The sequence below is a fragment of the Perca fluviatilis genome, chromosome 14 (assembly GCF_010015445.1).
Source record: "Perca fluviatilis chromosome 14, GENO_Pfluv_1.0, whole genome shotgun sequence".
Classification (NCBI taxonomy): Eukaryota; Metazoa; Chordata; class Actinopteri; order Perciformes; family Percidae; genus Perca; species Perca fluviatilis.
In genome coordinates, this window is record NC_053125.1 from 35956620 (window position 1) to 35976776 (window position 20157).

The 20157-nt window shown below is 39.5% G+C and overlaps 1 protein-coding gene and 2 pseudogenes across 1 annotated transcript in view; 1 reads left to right on the forward strand and 2 right to left on the reverse strand.

Annotated features, from left to right (window-relative positions):
- LOC120572754 overlaps positions 1-20157 on the forward strand; it is a 572223-nt pseudogene that overhangs the window by 416027 nt on the left and 136039 nt on the right.
- The window catches only part of LOC120572762 (zinc finger protein 2-like), a 109183-nt gene that overhangs the window by 37669 nt on the left and 51357 nt on the right, over positions 1-20157 (reverse strand). The window lies entirely within an intron of this gene.
- LOC120572791 overlaps positions 4719-20157 on the reverse strand; it is a 363596-nt pseudogene continuing 348157 nt past the window's right edge.

Sequence of the window (20157 nt, forward strand, 5' to 3'; positions counted from 1 at the left end):
TATGTTAAATTAAGAGTCAATGTGGACTTACATATTGCAATAATATCATCCTACAATGAATCATCGTGAAAACAAAACTTTACTACCTTGGCCAGGTCATCATCAAAAAAAGAGAATTAGTACATTCATGATTTTGTCCATGTTGATATTAGCTGCTTTATTTACATTTATTAAAAACATCACATTATTTAGCTTTTCATATAGCTAGACGTCTAAACTCTGGGACAAGGCCGTTCTGTTTAACCCTCATGCCCTCCTTAAAAAAACTTACTCTCGACACCTTCGAGGCAAAAATGTCCACGCACACAAAAACTGTTATTAAATCATCATATATCAATATTTTTTTCTGCTTTTTTTTCATAAATCACTTAAACAACTTGTAACCTAATCAAAACTACCAAACATTCAATCATTTTCAGGATTTTAACCCTTTAAATGCCAGTTTATGTATTTGAAGTATTTCATTTTTTATTACAAAAAACGATTTTTTTTCCATATAATGAATAATATCTAGATTTGGCTTTGGTGGGGATTAGAGGCTTGGATATGTCAAAGATAAGCAACAAAATTAATTTGATTGCATTAGTATTTTTTACATAGTTCCAGATACTTCCTTTCGACACCTTCGAGGCAAAAATGTACATGTCCAAAAAACTGTTATTAAATCATCATATATCAATATTTATTTCTGCTTTTTTTTCATAAATCACTTAAACAACTTCTAAATTGCTCAAAACTACCAAACATTTAATCATTTTCTGGATTTTAACCCTTTAAATGCCAGTTTTAAATCTTTGAAGTAACAATTATTTATGAAAAACCCAACAAAACATTAATTATTTTCCATAAAATAAATCATAGGGGAATGGGGCTTTGGTGGGGATTAGAGGCTTGGATATGTCAAAGATAAGCAACAAAACTGATTTGATTGCATTAGTATTTTTTATGTAATTCCAGATACTCCCTCTGGACACCTTCGAGGCAAAAATGGCCCCATTGACTTCCATTATAACCACATGTTTTGATCTCACTGCCTTTACAGTATAAAACCATGCATTCTGTAATGTCAGCATTTCATTTGGAAGAAAACTAGTCATATTTGACATTTTTACAGTATTTCACCAGATTCAACCATTTTGCCCTTGTAGGCCGATGCATGAAATTATAGTTATATTATGGAGCTCTGTGTGTGTGTGTGTGTGTGTGTGTGTGTGTGTGTATGTGTGTGTGTATGTGTGTGTTGTGTGTGTATGTGTGTGTGTATGTGTGTGTGTATTGTGTGTGTATGTGTGTGTGTATGTGTGTGTGTATGTGTGTGTGTGAGAGTTTGCGTGAACCTGTAAGCAAGCAATGATCTTTTTAGGGCTGAAAAAAGGCATCTTTTGAAGGATGCATTTCATGTGTCTTTGAAGACGTGCTTGAATAAAAACATTGTCTCCTGCATTTGCTGTAAACTGGCGTTGACATTTCAAATGGTTTGTGGGACATGGTGGCCCCTGAAGACTGGTCTCCCACTATGGACATCCCACAGGCTCCGGGTGGATTCCCCTTTGGACCGTATACACCAGCCAAGTGTGAAGTCCCATGTATGTTCAAATCTCTTGAGCATCCACATCACTCCATCCTGAGATTGAACACCTCCCGTGTAGGTTTGTCATTTCCTGAATCAGCTGGATCAAGTCAAGAGTGAAGAAAAGGTGGAAAGAGGATGCCACATCATTGATTCTTGATATGGCATATCTCGTGGGCTCTGGCATCATGCCGGTTCGGTGCTTGAATGTTGCGCAAGCGTCTCAGTATTAGATGGAGACCAGACTTGCCAATTCTTCACTGTCCATTCAATGTTAGGATGGACAGGATCTTCAGTGTCCTCTCCACTTTCAGAGGAAGGGTTAGAGGCACTCACAGAGTTGGAGGACTACCAGTGACCATTTTGTCAGACTCCAGAAACTTGTGTCATCTTCAGATGAGTCCTGCAGTTGGCTGGAAGATAAAGGCTCCTTCTCTTTGCTCCAGGTCTGTCTCCTTCTCTAGAGCCAGGTGCATCAACACACTAATAGTTGGTTTTGTTTACAACAAATGCAGGAGACAATGTTTTTATTCAGCAACGCGTCTTCAAAGACACATGAAATGCATCCTTCAAAAGAAGCCCTTTTTTCACCCAGATTTACACAAACTCCCCCCCACACACACACAACACACACCACACACACACACACACACACACACACACACACACACACACACACACACACACACACACACACACACACACACACACACACACACCCCCCCCCCCCCCCCCCCCCCCCCCACACACCTCCATAATATAACTATAATTTCATACATCGGCCTACAAGGGCAAAATGGTTGAATCTGGTGAAATACTGTAAAAATGTCAAATATGACTAGTTTTCTTCCAAATGAAATGCTGACATTACAGAATGCATGGTTTTATACTGTAAAGGCAGTGAGATCAAAACATGTGGTTATAATGGAAGTCAATGGGGCCATTTTTGCCTCGAAGGTGTCCAGAGGGAGTATCTGGAATTACATAAAAAATACTAATGCAATCAAATCAGTTTTGTTGCTTATCTTTGACATATCCAAGCCTCTAATCACCACCAAAGCCCCATCTACATATTATTCATTATATGGGAAAAAAATCATTTTTTGTGTTTTTTTTATAAATAATGACATACTTCAAATACATAAAGTGGCATTTAAAGGGTTAAAATCCTGAAAATGATTGAATGTTTGGTGGTTTTGATTAGGTAAGAAGTTGTTTAAGTGATTTATGAAAAAAAAGCAGAAAAAAATATTGATATATGATGATTTAATAACAGTTTTTGTGTGCGTGGACATTTTTGCCTCGAAGGTGTCCAGAGGGTACAAAATGAATCATTTAAGTATAAAAGACATGTAAGAGTAAAAAACACTGGACTTAAAAAATGTGACTGAAGAGAAGGATTCCTACAAAATTTCATGCCATAAGAAGTAACACAGTAAAAATGATCACAAAATGAAAAAAAAAAACTTGAGAAAAATTTACAAAAATGACCGAAGAGGGCATGAGGGTTAAATACCCACCATGCTGATTCTAAACAGACAGCTTTGTCAAGGCAGTTTGGGCTTCAGATAGCTTTTACACAGTGGCCATAATGATAAATCATGTTCCGCTATGAATGTGCACACACTGATTGTTTGTATCACGGTCGGTCAGTAAAGGAACAGTCGCAGTCACAGCGGTAGCGGGCGTGACCGGTGACGTACTCGTATGACAGAGTGGGACCGAAGCTTTGTGACTAGCAAGCCCTTTTTACCGCTGCTGCTGTCCAGTGTCTTCCTTAAACATGCGCTGCAGAAGCACCCGACTCCCTCAGTTTGAGGCACCAAGAGCTAAACGGTTTCCCGTCTCCAGCCTTCTCCTCTTGGCCTCTATTCATGCCCAGCGACATTTGTTTTAACTACTTTCTCAACTAAAGCGGACTGTATCTAGCTAGCTACATGCTCCAAGTTTGATAAACTTTGCCTCCTTTTTTTTTTTAGCCGATTTACCACGGAGACCACTATGGGCACCGCACTCTCACATTTCGGCAAAGACCCGCCCTACTTTGCATCGGATTGGCTAGAACTCGTTTCAGGTGGAAGTTCGATGATTGGTTAAATCCAGCGCATCAAAACAAATCCCATGTGGACTTTTTAATTTATTTATTTTTCTAATAAAGTCATACGCCAGAAATCGGGCACCAGGCCCGAGTAGTAACGCCCCCCCCTTAAACATTTTCTCATAGAATCTACACGATTCACGTAGGTCACCTATTTTGGTTTCAAAATGGCGAATTTCACCGAAAGGTGAGTGATTTTCATGCCTGACAAAATCGCCAAAACAGTAAGCCATTTTCTGAAGGGGAGTTTATTAAAGAGTGTTTGGTGGACTCTGCTGCGCTAATATGCCCAGAGGAAAAAAAAGAGACGTTTGAGAATGTGTCGCCTGACATAAAATTAATATTGAGCAGAATTAAGTTCAGCCTATTGGTCCGGCCCTCCACAACAGTCCCCGATTCTCATGTGGCCCCTCGGGAAGATGAATTGCCCACTCCTGCCAGGACGTTTGTAGGAGACTGGCTTAATTAATTCACATACATCTAATTAGCTCATATGGGATACTTAGGTGTGTAGAATCTAGCTACTAGTCTGGGCTGTGAACATTAGGGTCTGTTTATATTAATATAATTAACAGTATATGGGTCTAACTAATTTATGGAGTCAAAACATGTGATTGGGCCTTGATTTGCTTTATAACTGTGGTTTGTTTGTGACGAAAATAAAGATGGCCCTCAGAACTAACAATGTATGGTACTTTTACTTTCAACTGATTGTTTGAAAACGTTTTATGGGATGGTCCGAACTAAAATTGCACATTATACCTTTCTAAGGGTCTTAAATAACATGTGACATGTGTTATGTTGGTATTACAATATTTTTATACCTTTGTATAGATTTCTCTTTAATTAAAAACAAAAATAGTTTGGGATTTATGACCCCCTTTTCACTATTTTTTTTAAATGTAAGTACATTTTAAATGAACTACTTATTACTTTTACTTGAGTAATTTTTCAGATAAGTATTTTTACTTGTACTTGAGTAATATTTAATCAAAGTATTGGTACTTTTACTTGAGTACAATATTTTAGTAGTTTTTCCCACCTCTGGTAAAAATTAGTCAGAAATAAAAATTAATAGGTTTCTAAAGATGAGAACAATGGGCCTCATTCACCAAACCTTAAGAACTAATTTGTTGTTAAACCCCACTCACAGTTTTCACAAAGATTCTGGAATTCACCAATGCAATTTTGTCAGAAATTGCATTTTCTAGTTTCAATTTGTTTCTTTTGTGATCGTCAACATCGTTGTCATCTGTGAAGTGTTATTCCACGTTGCTTTGTTTAGCATTTCTTTTACATGAACATCCAAAAGCAGTACTAAAATAATTTTCTACGAGTCTTTAAGATCAGTTGTTCGTCCCAAGATGGCGGCGGCACAGACGTTGTTTAAACACATTACCTGTTCAAGTAATTTTTTAAGCTGCAGCAGACATGTTCTGATTAAAGCTTTTCAGTTATGAATGTTTGCTTCTTTTGTCAGTGATGGGATTTTTTTTAATTGGTCAGCCTCCAATGTGGAGAGAAGATCAGAACATAACACAGCTATCAGGGCATGAGGAGGAGGCAGGAGGAAACAGCTTGGCTCTGAAACATGTTCACTACGAGGCAGTGTGAATGCGCTGGTGGTGAGATTTAAGGTGACTCTGTCGAGTGAATGCTGCCCCACATTGATCACAGCTGTACGGCTTCTCTCCAGTGTGAATGCGTTGATGTCTTTTTAGGAGACTCTGGTATGTGAAAGCTGCCCCACATTGATCACAGCTGTGAAGATTCTCTCCAGTGTGAAGGCGTTGATGTCTCCTTAGGTCACTCTGTTGTGTGAAAGCTGCCTCACATTGATCACAGCTGTATGGCTTCTCTCCAGTGTGAATGCGTTGATGGCTTTTAAGGTTACTCCGTTTTGTGAAAGCTGCCCCACATTGATCACAGCTGTACGGCTTCTCTCCAGTGTGAATGAGTTGATGGTTTTTTAGGATACCCTGTCGTGTGAAAGCTGCCCCACATTGATCACAGCTGTACGGCTTCTCTCCAGTGTGAATGCGTTGATGTAATGTTAGGCAACTCTGTCGAGCGAATGCTGCCCCACATTGATCACAGCTGTATGGCTTCTCTCCAGCGTGACTGCGTTGATGGCTTTTTAGGCTACTCGGTTGTATGAAAGCTGCCCCACATTGATCACAGCTGTACGGTTTCTCTCCCGTGTGAATGCGTTGATGTCTCTTAAGGCTAACCTGTACTGTGAAAGCTGCCCCACATTGATCACAGCTGTACGGCTTCTCTCCAGTGTGAATGCGTTGATGGTTTTTTAGGTGACTCTGGTGTGTGAAAGCTGCCCCACATTGATCACAGCTGTATGGCTTCTCTCCAGTGTGAATGCGTTGATGTAATGTTAGGTAACTCTGTCGAGCATGATGCCCCACATTGATCACAGCTGTATGGCTTCTCTCCAGTGTGAATGCGTTGATGTCTTTTTAGGTAACTCTGGTGTGTGAAAGCTGCCCCACATTGATCACAGCTGTGAAGATTCTCTCCAGTGTGAAGGCGTTGATGTATCTTTAGGTAACTCTGTCGAGTGAATGCTGCCCCACATTGATCACAGCTGTACGGCTTCTCTCCAGTGTGAACTCTCTGATGAATCTTTAAATTTCCTGATGTGAAGGATTTGTCACAGTGCTGACAGTGGTGACATTTGGGTCCCTCTCCTCTCCGTTTCTATAGCAACAGACAAACAGAAAGAGAGAGTTAGTGAACAACCTTTAATCCCTGGACTTGCTCTCACTCACAATTTTAACTCTTCATGCAATAATTTATCAGCGTTTCCTTTAGGATTTTTTTTAGCAGTGGGGGCAGGTCCGAACACCCCCTCCATGAAACGGAGCTGACACTTCGCTGCAACACAAACTAATATATGTCTATAAGCATCTAGATGCACATAAATCATATGCTAGAATGCCATTTATAGACTATAGCTCAGCTTTTAACTCAATGGTCCCAACAAAGCTCATTTATAAACTGAAATGTCTTGGACTTGATGATGCCATTTGTAAATGGATTTTTAACTTTTTAAATTGACCACAAAGGGTCAAAATCAATGGTTGTATCTCAGATGGGCTGTATGTTAGCACTGGTTCACCGCAGGGGTGTATTCTGAGCCCCCTGCTGTTTACATTGTATACTCATGACCTCGCAGCATCTCATGATAATAATGTGATAATCAAATATGCCGATGATACAACTATCATTGGGCTGATCAGTTCAAATGATGAATCTCATTATCGCGAGGAGGTGGAGAATGGAGTAAAGAAAACAACTTGCTTTTGAACACGTTGAAAACGTGTGAACTTGTTATTGATTTTTGCCACTATAGGAATCAGTTGCCTATTACTATCCATGATTCTGATGTGCAGATTATTGAGAAATGTAAATTTTTGGGTGTGACTCTTTCTCATGATTTGAATTGGAGCTCTAATACGACTAATATTGCTAAGAAAGCGAGACAGCGCCTTTTCTTTTTACGTAGGCTTCAAGAGTTTACTCAAACTACTAAGATTCTATTGAGCTTTTACTATTGTGTAATTGAGAGTGTCCTAACCAACCAGTTGTATTACTGTGTGGTTTGGTAATCTCACTCTGAAAGAGAAGAAGGCTTTGAATAAAGTGGTTCGCTCAGCCAGCAGAATTATTGGCTGCACTTTACCGCTCCTGGAGTTCACATATAAAGCTAGACTATTGAATCAAGCTTTGCAACTGGCTAATGATGCCCCCGGACATCCAGCAGGGGCTTTCTTTGAGATGCTTCCCTCAGGGAGAAGGTATCGTTCTGTCAAATGTTCTATCGCCATTTAAACAGTTTTTTTCCACAACTTGTGATTACTTTAAACAAAGCACCTTAAACTAGGCACTTTAAATTTATGTATGGATTTTTATTGTACAGCATTTTAATATTGAGGTTTTATGTGGCTTTGTTTGTCTGTTTTTTATGTTGTGTCCTCTTATGTGTTGACCTTGCACTTTGAGCTACTTGCACTTTTTTTTTTCCAATGTGGGTTATACTGCAAATGGCTAATAAAGTGAATCTGAATCTGATGTATTCACCTCTATTCACACACACAATGAGCATTCTCAGTTGTGATTGAACTGTATTTTTTGAGTTACTATAAAGGCCAACTTCTTGACATATAGGCTAAGCATTCTGTAGCAAATAACAATAAACCCACTATTAATGACATTATCTTAACGCAGTGTCACTACTTCAGCATGTAAATAATGTACCTAAAATACAAACGTTCTCCGACATCCACTCTAACAATGTAGCCCTGTTTCTGATACCGTGGGGGGTCAGAAATGTTGCCGTGGGGGGCCGCAATGGACAAATCAACGTAGAGGAAACACTGTTTATGACAAAATGAAGGAAAATATGTGCCGGTTGCAGACATGTTATTATGGAAGCAAATGTACTCTTCATAACTTTTATAAGTTCCGAAATATTTTACATTTTTCAGGCAAGTTGTAATAAAACCAGGAATTAAAGTGAAAAAAATCTTGACTGAACATTTTTCAGGCCAAGTCATAAGCTGTTCACACCTACCTATATATAGATAGCACCCCTTTTGCAACTGAGCCCTATTGGTTTTTAATGTACAAGATGAAAACAGCAAAGGAAAGGCAGTATTACGAGTGTTCTCTTTTCCTGAACAACCACTCATCTACAATGCTAGAATATTATGCGCAGCCTACATACCTCTCTCTCACTCTGTCTCTCCATCTCTCTCGTATGGGCTAAAATATACATTTCCTGAGTAACATTAACTCCCAGTGCTAGCTTTTAAAGGCAAAGTGTACAGCTGTTTGTTTGTGCAAATGACAATTGACTCCTCAGGGCTCCAGACTAACTTTTTTCACGAGGAGCACAGTGGCCCCCCAACTGAAAATTTTAGGGGCGCAACCAGAAAATGTAAGGCCACACACAATAAATCAACATGCTAACAAAATTTTCAAATTTCTACTAATTTCCATTGTATTACTAAAAGGGCTGTCAAACGATTACATTTTTGTTTTTTAAATCGCGATTAAAGAAAATTAAAGATTAAATAATAATGTAACAACTATAACAATAACTTATTTCACCAGTAAATTGCTGTTGAACGACAAAAACAACCACCAGATGGGAAAAGGGTATTTTACAATTACTGTGAATGCGCCACGATGCTACGGGTTTTAAGTGAACGCACCGTTTGTGTTGTTTAATTCCGGCTGCTGCGCTGCAGAGCAGACTGTCAGGTCCCGGTCTAGGAATCCTCTACAGTGAAATACAGTCACACTTTACACTGTTTAACGTTAGCTGTCAGCATTTTAACTGTGTTTAATCCAGCTGCTAGCTAAAGGTAGGCTAACGTTACATGCTGTCAGGTGTAGTGTAAAGTCAGGCACCGAAATGAGACACCGAAATTTTTGTTCTTATTCGGTCTCGTTACTATAATTTAGGTCGGCACGTTTCGGTACCCAACCCTACTTACCAGAGTCAATATAGTGTGCAGTAGTGTACTTCTAAATAATTGATTACTCACTGACGTCCAGTGATCACCGGTTGATGAGACAGCGTTTGCACTTTGGTTTCAATAACAGGTTGGCAAGTAGCACTCTCCAAAATAGTGCTTTGCCTGAGCCCACTAGCATCAACCTGAGTCCCGTTAACTGGACTATGCTTAGCTCGTAGCTGGTAGCTCAAGCTTGACGTGCTTCGGTGATATTTTAATTCGGCTTTACACAATGTGCATGTGGCTTTCGACTAGTCTACGAGCCGTCCGGGAGTTTTGGAAAATAAAAAGCACCATTCAGAATTGTGTTGCTGCTGCATTTCTCCATCATGCCTGCAGCCTGCAGCAGGAGGATGTGTTAGGAGGAAGTATGACAGCTTGATGATAAGTAAAGATGATGCAAAGGGTAAAAAGTAGTAGCCTGCGATAAAAAAAAAAAAATGAACGCGTTATGCTCAGCCCTTTATCGCGTCGCGTTTATAGTTTTTTAGGATTTTAACCCTTTAAAGGCCAGTTGGGTTTTTCATAAATAATAATTGCTTTAAAGAATTGAGAACTGGCCTTTAAATGGTTAAAATCCTAAAAAAAACTATTGAATGTTTGGTAGTTTTGGGCAAGTTAGAAGTTGTTTAAGTGATTTATGAAAAAAAAGAAGAAAAAAAACTATTGATGATTTAATAGCAGTTTTTGTGTGCGTGTAAATGTTTGCCACCAAAGGTGTCCAGAGGGTACAAAATTAATCAATCAAGTATAAAAAACATATAAGAGTAAAAAAACACTGGATTAAAAAAAATGTTGACCAAAAAGAAAGGTTCCTACAAAATGTCATGCCATAAGCAGTAACACAGCAAAAAAACAAAACTTGAGAAAAATGTACAAAAATGCCCGAAGAGGGCATGAGGGTTAAGTTTACAAGAATTTGTCAAAATTTTAAGATTCATGGCAAACTAAGATAAACAGTTAGACTCCAAACCGACTAGGGCTGGGCGATATATCGATATAAAAAATATATCGATGCATTTTTAAATGAGATATGGAATTAGACCATATCGCATATATCGATATAGTTCAAATGTGATCCTTGCTCCAAGCAAGTTGCTGACTCCTTTTGGATTGGCCTCTTTTATTTTATAGGCTTTTTATTTAAGATATTTTTTTATGTAAATGTGCACCTTATGGAGCTTTGATTTAAAAAAAGGTACTCCTGTTATACAGTATTTAGGTTTACATTTTATTGTTATTTGAACAGCTGAGCATTTAATCATGAACCAGGTGAAGAAACCGGTTTATTATTTATTTGATTTTGCAACTGTTTCTATGAAACTACTTGTGACATGTCATATTTGATTTTGGCATTGACTGAACATTTGCTCTCACTTTGCGGGAAAAAAAAATATCGGGATATATATCGTATATCGATATTCAGCCAAAATATATCGGGATATGACTTTTGGTCCATATCACCCAGCCCTAAAACCGACAGCTCTTGTTTTAGCTTGTTTGTGTAGAGTAGAGCTGTGTTAGCGTGAAACGGTGGACAAGAGTGGACTGTGCAGACCGAGCGGATTGAAATATCGCCTCCTACATGTTTAAGTCTGCAGACGGGTGAGTGCATTGATAAGTATTGACTTTATTCTCACAAAGGATTTATTTTAGCCTACTGACACACCTAGCGTTAGTTCATCTGATCCATTAGCAGTTGGTAATCCTCTGTGTCGTTCCCAGTAGAGCTGCAACGATTAATTGTCAACTATTTTGATAATCATAACCTGGTCGGGAGCATTTTATTTTGGAGATTAGAGATCAAAGAGGTGTTAAAGCACCGCCCACTGACCAATCGATCCTCGGTTGATAACGGCGTTCTTACGGTGGAGATCCATTTTCACAACACGACTGTCGTGTGGTGTCGGGTATGGCCGTTCTCTATTTACATCACTTATTTCACAACCATGATGGCGGCTCGGTCAGAATACGATCTCGTATTTTACGAAAGTAGTTTACCGAAACGTGTTTCTGAAAACATTTTAAGGGAGAAATCGGCTGTTCGGTTGCTGAATCTGTCTTCATTTCAGATCGACAAAGGTCAGTTTGGAAGATTTGTCAGATTTTGAGAGGACCTGCGAGAGACTCCATTTGCATAAAGATGGGCATCGACCAGCTTTTTTTACGCGCAGCATTTTTTCAGATGCAGCGCTGCCTTCCCAGGATGCTTTGCGGGCACGTTAAAGTCGCTTGACGTCACCCATAGGAATAAAGTGGAGAGTGGCGTGACAGAAGCATCGCAAGGCCATGTGGATCTGTACGATCAGATCAGGTGGAGAGCGCACACGCACACACACACACACACACACACACACACAGTGTGTATGTGTGTTTTTAAAAAGGACGCTGACCCACCCAACTCCCCACTGTAAGCCAAATCTACCTTCGGGTATTAATAAAGTTACCTTACCCACACACCTCTCTGGTGGACAGAACATATGATACCAATATAGGTCTTACTGAAGGCATTTGTTCCGCTCTCTCTAAGAACATAAATAAATTAAATTTATAGTCGATAGAAAAAGAAAAAAAAATAATATTAATCTATCTATCTATCTATCTATCTATCTATCTATCTATCTATCTATCTATCTATCTATCTATGGCCGTCTAAATATAGATTCATTTTAAGCATTTTAATTTATTTTTCCACCAGACTCCATTTAATTAAAACAGAAATGTTACGATTATTAAAACACACTTATTTCAAAGTGGACAGAAACTAAATTAAACTACCAAAAGCCGTCTTGGTTCATCTTTCCACTGTTCCAACAATCACCACTCTGGTTTGGTTGAAATAAACCCTTAACGCACCCATTTACATGTGGAAATATGCTGGCTCTATACACGCTAAAAGTCCTGATTATTTACATGGAGTCTGGTGGAGATATGCTGGCTCTATACACGCTAAAAGTCCTGATTATTTACATGGAGTCTGGTGGAGATATGCTGGCTCTATACACGCTAAAAGTCCTGATTATTTACATGGAGTCTGGTGGAGATATGCTGGCTCTATACACGCTAAAAGTCCTGATTATTTACATGGAGTCTGGTGGAGATATGCTGGCTCTATACACGCTAAAAGTCCTGATTATTTACATGGAGTCTGGTGGAGATATGCTGGCTCTATACACGCTAAAAGTCCTGATTATTTACATGGAGTCTGGTGGAGATATGCTGGCTCTATACACACTAAAAGTCCTGATTATTTACATGGAGTCTGGTGGAGATATGCTGGCTCTAGACACGCTAAAAGTCCTGATTATTTACATGGAGTCTGGTGGAGATATGCTGGCTCTATACACGCTAAAAGTCCTGATGTATCCGCGGTGTGTTTCCTGTGTTCAGCTCCGTCTGTTAGTTTTGGAGGGAAAACGCTCCATTGTTTGTTCCTCTCTCTCTAAAAACACGTCTTTCTATTCCCACATTAGATCTCTAACAACACAATGAACGGACGATACACCGAGAGGTGTGAACATGTTACATTTCACATGACATTCTAGGAGGAGAACTCTGAATCTAGTAGGTCTCCCCCCCTCTCTACTTTCCAAAGAGCCGACCATTAGAGCCGAGCCAGCATTTGGTGCGCCAGCGGCAGAAAGCTGCTCCAGCCAGTACCGTTCTATGAGAGGAGAACACGGACCTGAACATGGCTGCTATCAGAGTCCCAGTCTGCTGCTGGTCTTCTGGGGACCTCGGTGCTCCGCTGCTCCTGGTTCTGGTCGTCCTCCTCCATTCCTCTCTGGTCCTGAGATCCAGCACAGCTCCTCCTCTTCCTCTTCTCTTCTTTAATGGCGGATTACTAACAGCTTGTAGGTGCACAGCGCCCCCTGCTGTACAGGAGGCTGTGACGTCATGTCCTTCTCCTACCTTGTTACCATAGTACCGGAGGCTGCAGCTCCAGGACGTTTAAAAGGTGAACTCCACCCAAAAGCTACTTTCTGTCCAAATATGAAGTTTAAAAATCTTTTTCCATCCAGATACTTCTTTATGTCTTACAGTTTAACTTGGTTGCTAAGAGTTGCATGTTGGGCAATTTGTGTATTTAGCAAACTGAGCTTATAAAGATGTTCTATTTAAAATTAATATGAATTAAATAAAATAATACAACAAAGCTCACATCACACACGTCTTCATCATTATGAATATCCAGCCAGAATATGCTGTTTACATGACCTGGATCAAATATTAAATCATATTGGTGTGAATGTAAACGTACTCGGTGAGTCAGAAACTTTATATTTCAGCTTCATTTTTTACCAAAATCACATCACATACGTCTTAAAGCACAATGACAAACAGCCCAATATCTTTTTTATTGGGAAAGTATTATTTACAGAAATGTAGCTTTGATGTAAAGTGTTGCCATATATATATTTATATTTAATAATGATATAAACCAGATGAGTCAACAACATGTCGGTTCATCTGGTTAATCTCTCATATAAACAAACTTCAATATACAATAGATATGTTTCTAAAGCAAGTCAGTCACTAAAAATCCTTATACATCTCTCAAAGGTAAATATTCATGCCAATGATCATGTTAGTGTCATCAGAATGATAAGTCATTGAGTCATCGTTCACGAACAAGGTCGTCAAAATGTTTAGGCATGTTGTCACTGTAACTGTGTACTTTGACAGTATTACCTGATGTAATATTAGGCTATAGATTGGATGACAGTTACTGTACTGAAAATGCACAAGACTGCACAATGATTTTCAACAGGAGGATTTTGTTTTTCCCAGCTTTTACTAGTGCTACTTTATGAAAGAAAAAGACTAAATAATTTACAGTAAGAAAAAGGCAAGCGGCACAAAGGGAAAAAAACTAAATTAGAAAGAAACACAGGAAAGACTCCTAAGGTATAACTTTACCCGCAGCACTGTTCTAGTGCTGTCTCTACACATCCAGATGTTCCTGTCTGTCGGCCCACATATTCTCATCCACATCACACCGGATATTTTCCCTTGCAATGCAACGTGGAAAGAATCTTTTGGAATGCCTTATCCATCCTCTGCAGGCGTCTACTGTGATGTCCTCACATGCTGCATCCATTGCAGCCAGCAGGGTCATCTGTGTGTGTGGCTGACGATCGTACACCTTCCACCTCCATGCTGAAAAGAACTCCTCAATTGGGTTAAGGAATGGTGAATAAGGTGGGAGGAATTCTATGAGCATCCTCGGGTTACAATTGAAAATGTGTCAAAAGCTGACACTTGTACACTAGCAATTGCAATTTGCTCAAAGGAATAAGAAATTGCTTTAATGATGTGCACAAGTGACTAGATGATTTAGAATTTGTAGAAGTAGTATCAAGAATTGCATCTATATTTCTTTTGATCTAAGAAATGCACCAAAGCGACTGAAAAAACCTGTAAACAATAATTTGGTGGCCCCCTGCAATGACTCTGAGGACCCCCTAGGGGTCGCGGACCCCCTGCTGAAGATCACTGATCTAGCTTAGACAGATGGATGGATGGATGAATGGATGGTATTGAAGAGTTGGATGGCCCTGGAGACAAAGGACCTCCTCAACCTGTTTGTTGAGCATAACAGTGACAGAAGTCTACCACTTATTTACTGTTAATGACTACTCAAAGAGCTTACCACACTATTCACACACACACACACTCACACACTGATGTCTTGCCCGAGGACACCTGGACATGTAGCCTGCTGGGCCCTCTGACCTTCCAGTTGGTAGATGACCACTCTACCACTTGGGCTGCCCCCGAGCTCTTTGCTATGACTACTTTAGGGTTGGCTATCGTTTGGATCTTTGCGATTCTGATGCCGAACCAGTACTTTGAAAACGAAGGGAAGAAGTGGTCTATATACCAGACTTAGATTAGGTCACACAGGACTGAATGCTACCTTACACATAGTAGGACATGGTCATGGATTATACATAGAATGCTGAGACAAAGAAGATGTAGAACATGTACTTTTTGCATGTGAGAAATATAATGATAGTAGAATAAACTGGCAGGAAATGGAAGGAGAGAACTCAATACATGATATACTTAAAGAAAAGGGTATGACACTTAAAGCTTTATTTATTTATCTTAATAATACTGGTATAATGGAAAGAGTTTTTGTGTTTGTTTTGAATTAATACAAGGCTAGACTCTATGAATTTCATGGTAGTACACACACCTGTACAGGTGGTGGAGGTATACTACACAAGTAGTAATCTCCCATGAAAACGGAAGAAGAAGAAGAAGAAGAAGAAGAAGAAGAAGAAGAAGAAGAAGAAGAAGAAGAAGTAAGCCCGGGAAGAGGATGCGGTTTGAATGAATCTGGTTGATCTTCTGGAGCTGGAGAAATAACGTTTATCAGTTTGTCAAAACAATTAACACCGAGGTTTTTGGAATAAGCTGCTTTAAGAAAATTGTGTATGATCACACTGTGGCAGGGTTGGGGGGACCATTGATGGCGAGTGAAGATAGTATGGACGAGGGTGAACGTAGTAAGGAAAAAAGGAAGAGGGGGCTCAGTGAGTCAGACGACGCGAATGAGCGAGTGGTGAGGCAGAAAATGGATCAGGAAGGACTGAAAGTGCTGGTAAAGTTCAAAGAGGGTCATGATATTAAGTCAGTGGGGCCTGTGGCTCTCACTAAGTTTTTGCGCGAGAAGGTGGGTGAGATAGTCAGAGCTAGAGTGCAGTTTGATGGTGATTTGATGATAGTGTGTAAAGACTAGGGCCAGCAATTGAAAGCCTTAAAGCTGAAGAATGTTTGCAAAAAAGAAGTTCTTGAGGTGAAGGGAAAAAAATGGCAGTAGGAGTGGTGTGTAGGGGAGTTATCTATGGTATTCCCATAAAAGAGGATTTGGGAAAGCTAAAGGATAGCATTGAGGGAGGACGTGCGACTAGCCTGAAGAGGCTCAAAATGTGGAGGTCTGGAGAGAAGGTTGATAGTCTTTCAGTATTAGTGGCGTTTCAAGGGGAAGAGCTGCCTAAATATGTCACTGTCGGATATATGAACTTCAATGTAAGGATGTATGTGCCCCCTCCGTTGAGGTGTTTTAAATGCCAGAAATATGGTCACATAGCTGCTTACTGCAAAGGCACTCAAACATGTGGACGCTGTGGAGGAGAGCATGTCTATGGTACATGTGGAACTGGGGTGCAAGAGAAGTGTGTTAACTGTGGGGGAGCGCATAGTGTTGGGTACAGGGAGTGTGAAACCAGAAAGAGAGCAGTTGAAATCCAGCATATTGGGGCTGAGGGAAGGTTGTCTTATGCTGAGGCAGCTAAGAGAGTTCCAGCTGAGCCAAATTTAGTGAGACAGACAGCAAGAGCTGCTAAAACCTCAGTTGTTGATGAGGAATTCCTGATTGTTAAGAAGAAAGAATTTCTGTGCTTTATTGCGGAAGTTATTAATTGTACGTCGCAAGCAAGACAAAGGTCTGAGAAGACAGCTATTGTGGTTAAAAGTGCCAATAGGTATCTGGGTATCAAAGACATTACGTGGGAGAGCATTTATGAAGAACTCCAGAACAGAGATAAATCTGAGAAACCAACATCCTTATCACAGCCTGTCTCACAGTTGCCTACGTTGATTTTACAAGCTAAGACTTAAAAGGAAGAAAAGGAAGGGAAGGAGGGAAAAGAAAAGAAAAGGAAAAGGAAGGAAAAAAAAAAAAACATTTATTTTCTACAGTGGAATGCTAGAAGCTTGGTGGCAAATGGGCAAGAGCTCAAGAGGTTTATCTCCGAACTAGAGATTAAACCTGAGATTATTTGCATTGTTGAGACATGGCTGAAACCTCATCTAAATTTTGTTTTAAATGGATATGTGTGTGAAAGAAGTGATAGGAATGATAGTAGTGGGGGTGGATGTGCTACTTTTATTAAGGTGGGGGTTCCCTACAGAGTTTTAGGTAAGGGTGAAGGCTTAGAGTATTTAGTTACTGAGGTTTGGTGTGACAATGGTAGTTTAAATATTGTACATTTTTATAATCCCTGTAAAAGACTTGATATTGATGCACTGGAGCTGGTTGAAGGGCAAGAAAGTGGCAAAGTAATATGGTTAGGAGATTTTAATGCACATAGTTCTTTGTGGGGAGGGGATAGAACGGATCATAATGGTTTGGTTTTAGAAGAACTTATGGATAGGAAAGGGTCGGTTTGCTTAAATGATGCGTCACCTACTCGAATTGGGGTGAGAGTACAGTCTGTATTGGATCTGACTTTAGTTTCTCAGTCCCTTGCAGATCAAATAATATGGGAAGTTTATAGTGAGACAACGATTGGAAGTGACCATTATCCGATTTTATGTAGGATGGGTAATAGGAGCTGCAATGTGAACCAGAGTTTCTCTGAAAGATGGAATTTTAATAAAGCTGATTGGATAATGTTTACAGTTTTAAGTGATAGGAATATGGGTCAGGTTGAGGTGATAGATGATGTGGATGAATTTGCAGAAAATATTAGTGTAGCTATGGTGGAAGCTGCAAGAGCTTCTATTGCCGAGTCGAGGCCGGGAAGTACGAGGCGGAAATTGGTACCATGGTGGACAAGTGACTGCACGCAAGCAATAAGCACTAGAAATAAAGTATTTAAAGAGTTTAAAAATAGTTTAAGCTTTCAAAAGTATATGGAATATAAAAGAGAGCAGGCTAAGGTGAGGAAAGTAATTAGGAAAGTAAAAAAGAATTACTGGATAAAGTATTGTAACACTATAGGACGACAAACCTCCGTAAATGATGTGTGGAGAGTTGTTAAAAAATGAGTGGGGTGCGGCAATCTTGGAGTTATCCAGTCCTTAAGAATGGTGAGACTATGGCAGTGGAGGATGGAGATAAAGCAGCATTAATGGTCAAAGATTTAGCTAATGTTCATAGTAGTTTTAACTTAACTGAAGATGAAAGACATAAAAGAGAGACAACAAAAAGACAGTACCAATATCTTTTAGAAAATGTAGAGGATCGAGATGATAGCTTGAATGCGAGTTTTTCACTACGGTGAACTAAAGAAGGCTGTGAGTAAGGCGAAGGTAACCGCTACGGGAAAAGATCGAATAAGTTATGCAATGTTGAAGCATCTCGTACAAGCTCTTCATACTGTGTTGGAGTTATTCAATAAGGTATGGGAACAAGGGGAAAATTCCAAAGAGCTGGAAGATGGCTGTTTATTATTCAATTAAAAACGCCGGGAAAGATCCTACTGTGGCTTCTAGCTATAGACCAATTGCTTTGTCATCCCACCTAGGTAAGATAATGGAGAGAATGATTGTGGAGAGACTGACTTTTTCTGTTGAGTCTCGAAATCTGATAACGTCGTTCCAAAGTGGCTTCAGGAAAGGAAGGTCAATTATGGATCCAGTTATTAAATTGGAGAGTGATATAATAAAAGCCCAAGTGTGTAAAGAAGTAGTTGCTGCTATATTTTTTGATATGGAAAAAGCGTATGATATGCTTTGGAAGGATGGTGTGTTAATTAAAATCCGAAGGCTTGGAATAGCGGGGAAAATGTATTGCTGGATTAAGGATTTTTTAAGCAATAGGCAAATTCAGGTGAGGATAAACAGTAGCTTCTCTGATTGTGTTTTTGTGGAAAATGGTGTACCCCAGGGAAGTGTTATCTCACCAATTTTGTTCTCTATTATGATAAATGATATATATGATACACTTGATTATGGTATAGGCAAATCATTGTTTGCAGATGGCTGCGCTCTGGAAAAGGGGTAAAAATGTTCAATTCATTGTTAAAAATTTGCAAAAAGCTACGACTGTGTAGAAGAATGGGCTGGGAAATGGGGATTCAGGTTCTCTGTTGAGAAAACCAAGGTAGTGTTTTTCCGTTTAAAAAAATTTAAGAAAGGTTTACGTTGCACATGTATGGTAGAGATTTAGAAAGAGTAAAATGTGTGAGATTTTTAGGTATGCTTTTTGATTCTAAGCTTACCTGGCATAATCATATTGAAAAGGTAGTTAACACGTGTAAAAAAGTCATTAATATAATTAGGTGCTTTGTGCAAAAAGAATTAGGGAGCGGGCGATATGACTTCAATGAAAAGATTATATGTGGGATTAATTAGATCTATTGTTGATTTCGGGTGCGTGGCTTATGGGTCTGCTGCAAAGTCTGAATTAAAGAAGCTTGATGTTATTCAGGGTTCAGCCCTCCGGATATGTTCAGGAGCCATGAGAACCTCCCCTATATCAGCGCTTCAGGTTGAAGTAGGGGAAACGCCATTTGAGTTGAGACAACTGCAAATGTCACTGTCATATTTTGTTCATCTAAAAGGACATATGGAAGACCATCCAACTAAAAGTGTCCTCATTTCAACATGGGAGCAGGCAAAAAGTAAGAGAGAGACGTTTAGTGCAAGTCTACATGAAAAGGTAAAGCAAGCGGCTGTAGAACATTTCGAATTTAGTCCATCTGTAGTCTATCCACCGCACCCGCTGTGGCTGCTACCGGTTCCAGATGCTGATATAACTTTGTTGTCAGCCTTGGAAAATTTTAAATCAGGTAACTCATGTGAAAGGTCTGATATTGTGTGTGAGATATTGACGTTGCTGCATAGTATTCAAAATGGGGGGACGCATGTAAAGTTGGTTCCGGCTCATGTAGGTATGGTTGGTAATGAGTTGGCAGACAAGTTTGCTAAACAGGCTTTGAAAGCGACAAATATATCTATCCAGTGTAAAATATCAAAATCAGAGGCTAAGTCAATGATTAAAAAACATGTTAAAAGGTTGTGGCAAGATAAATGGGACAGGGAAGATAAAGGGAGGGATTTTTACATTGTAAATCCTGAGGTTGGTCAGGGTCGTTTAGTATTAAGGTGTCGAAAAGAAGAGGGAATTTTTACGAGAATGAGCCTAGGGCATACCAGACTAAACAAAACATTACAGTTAATAGGAAAACATAATTCAGGAAATTGCGAGATTTGTA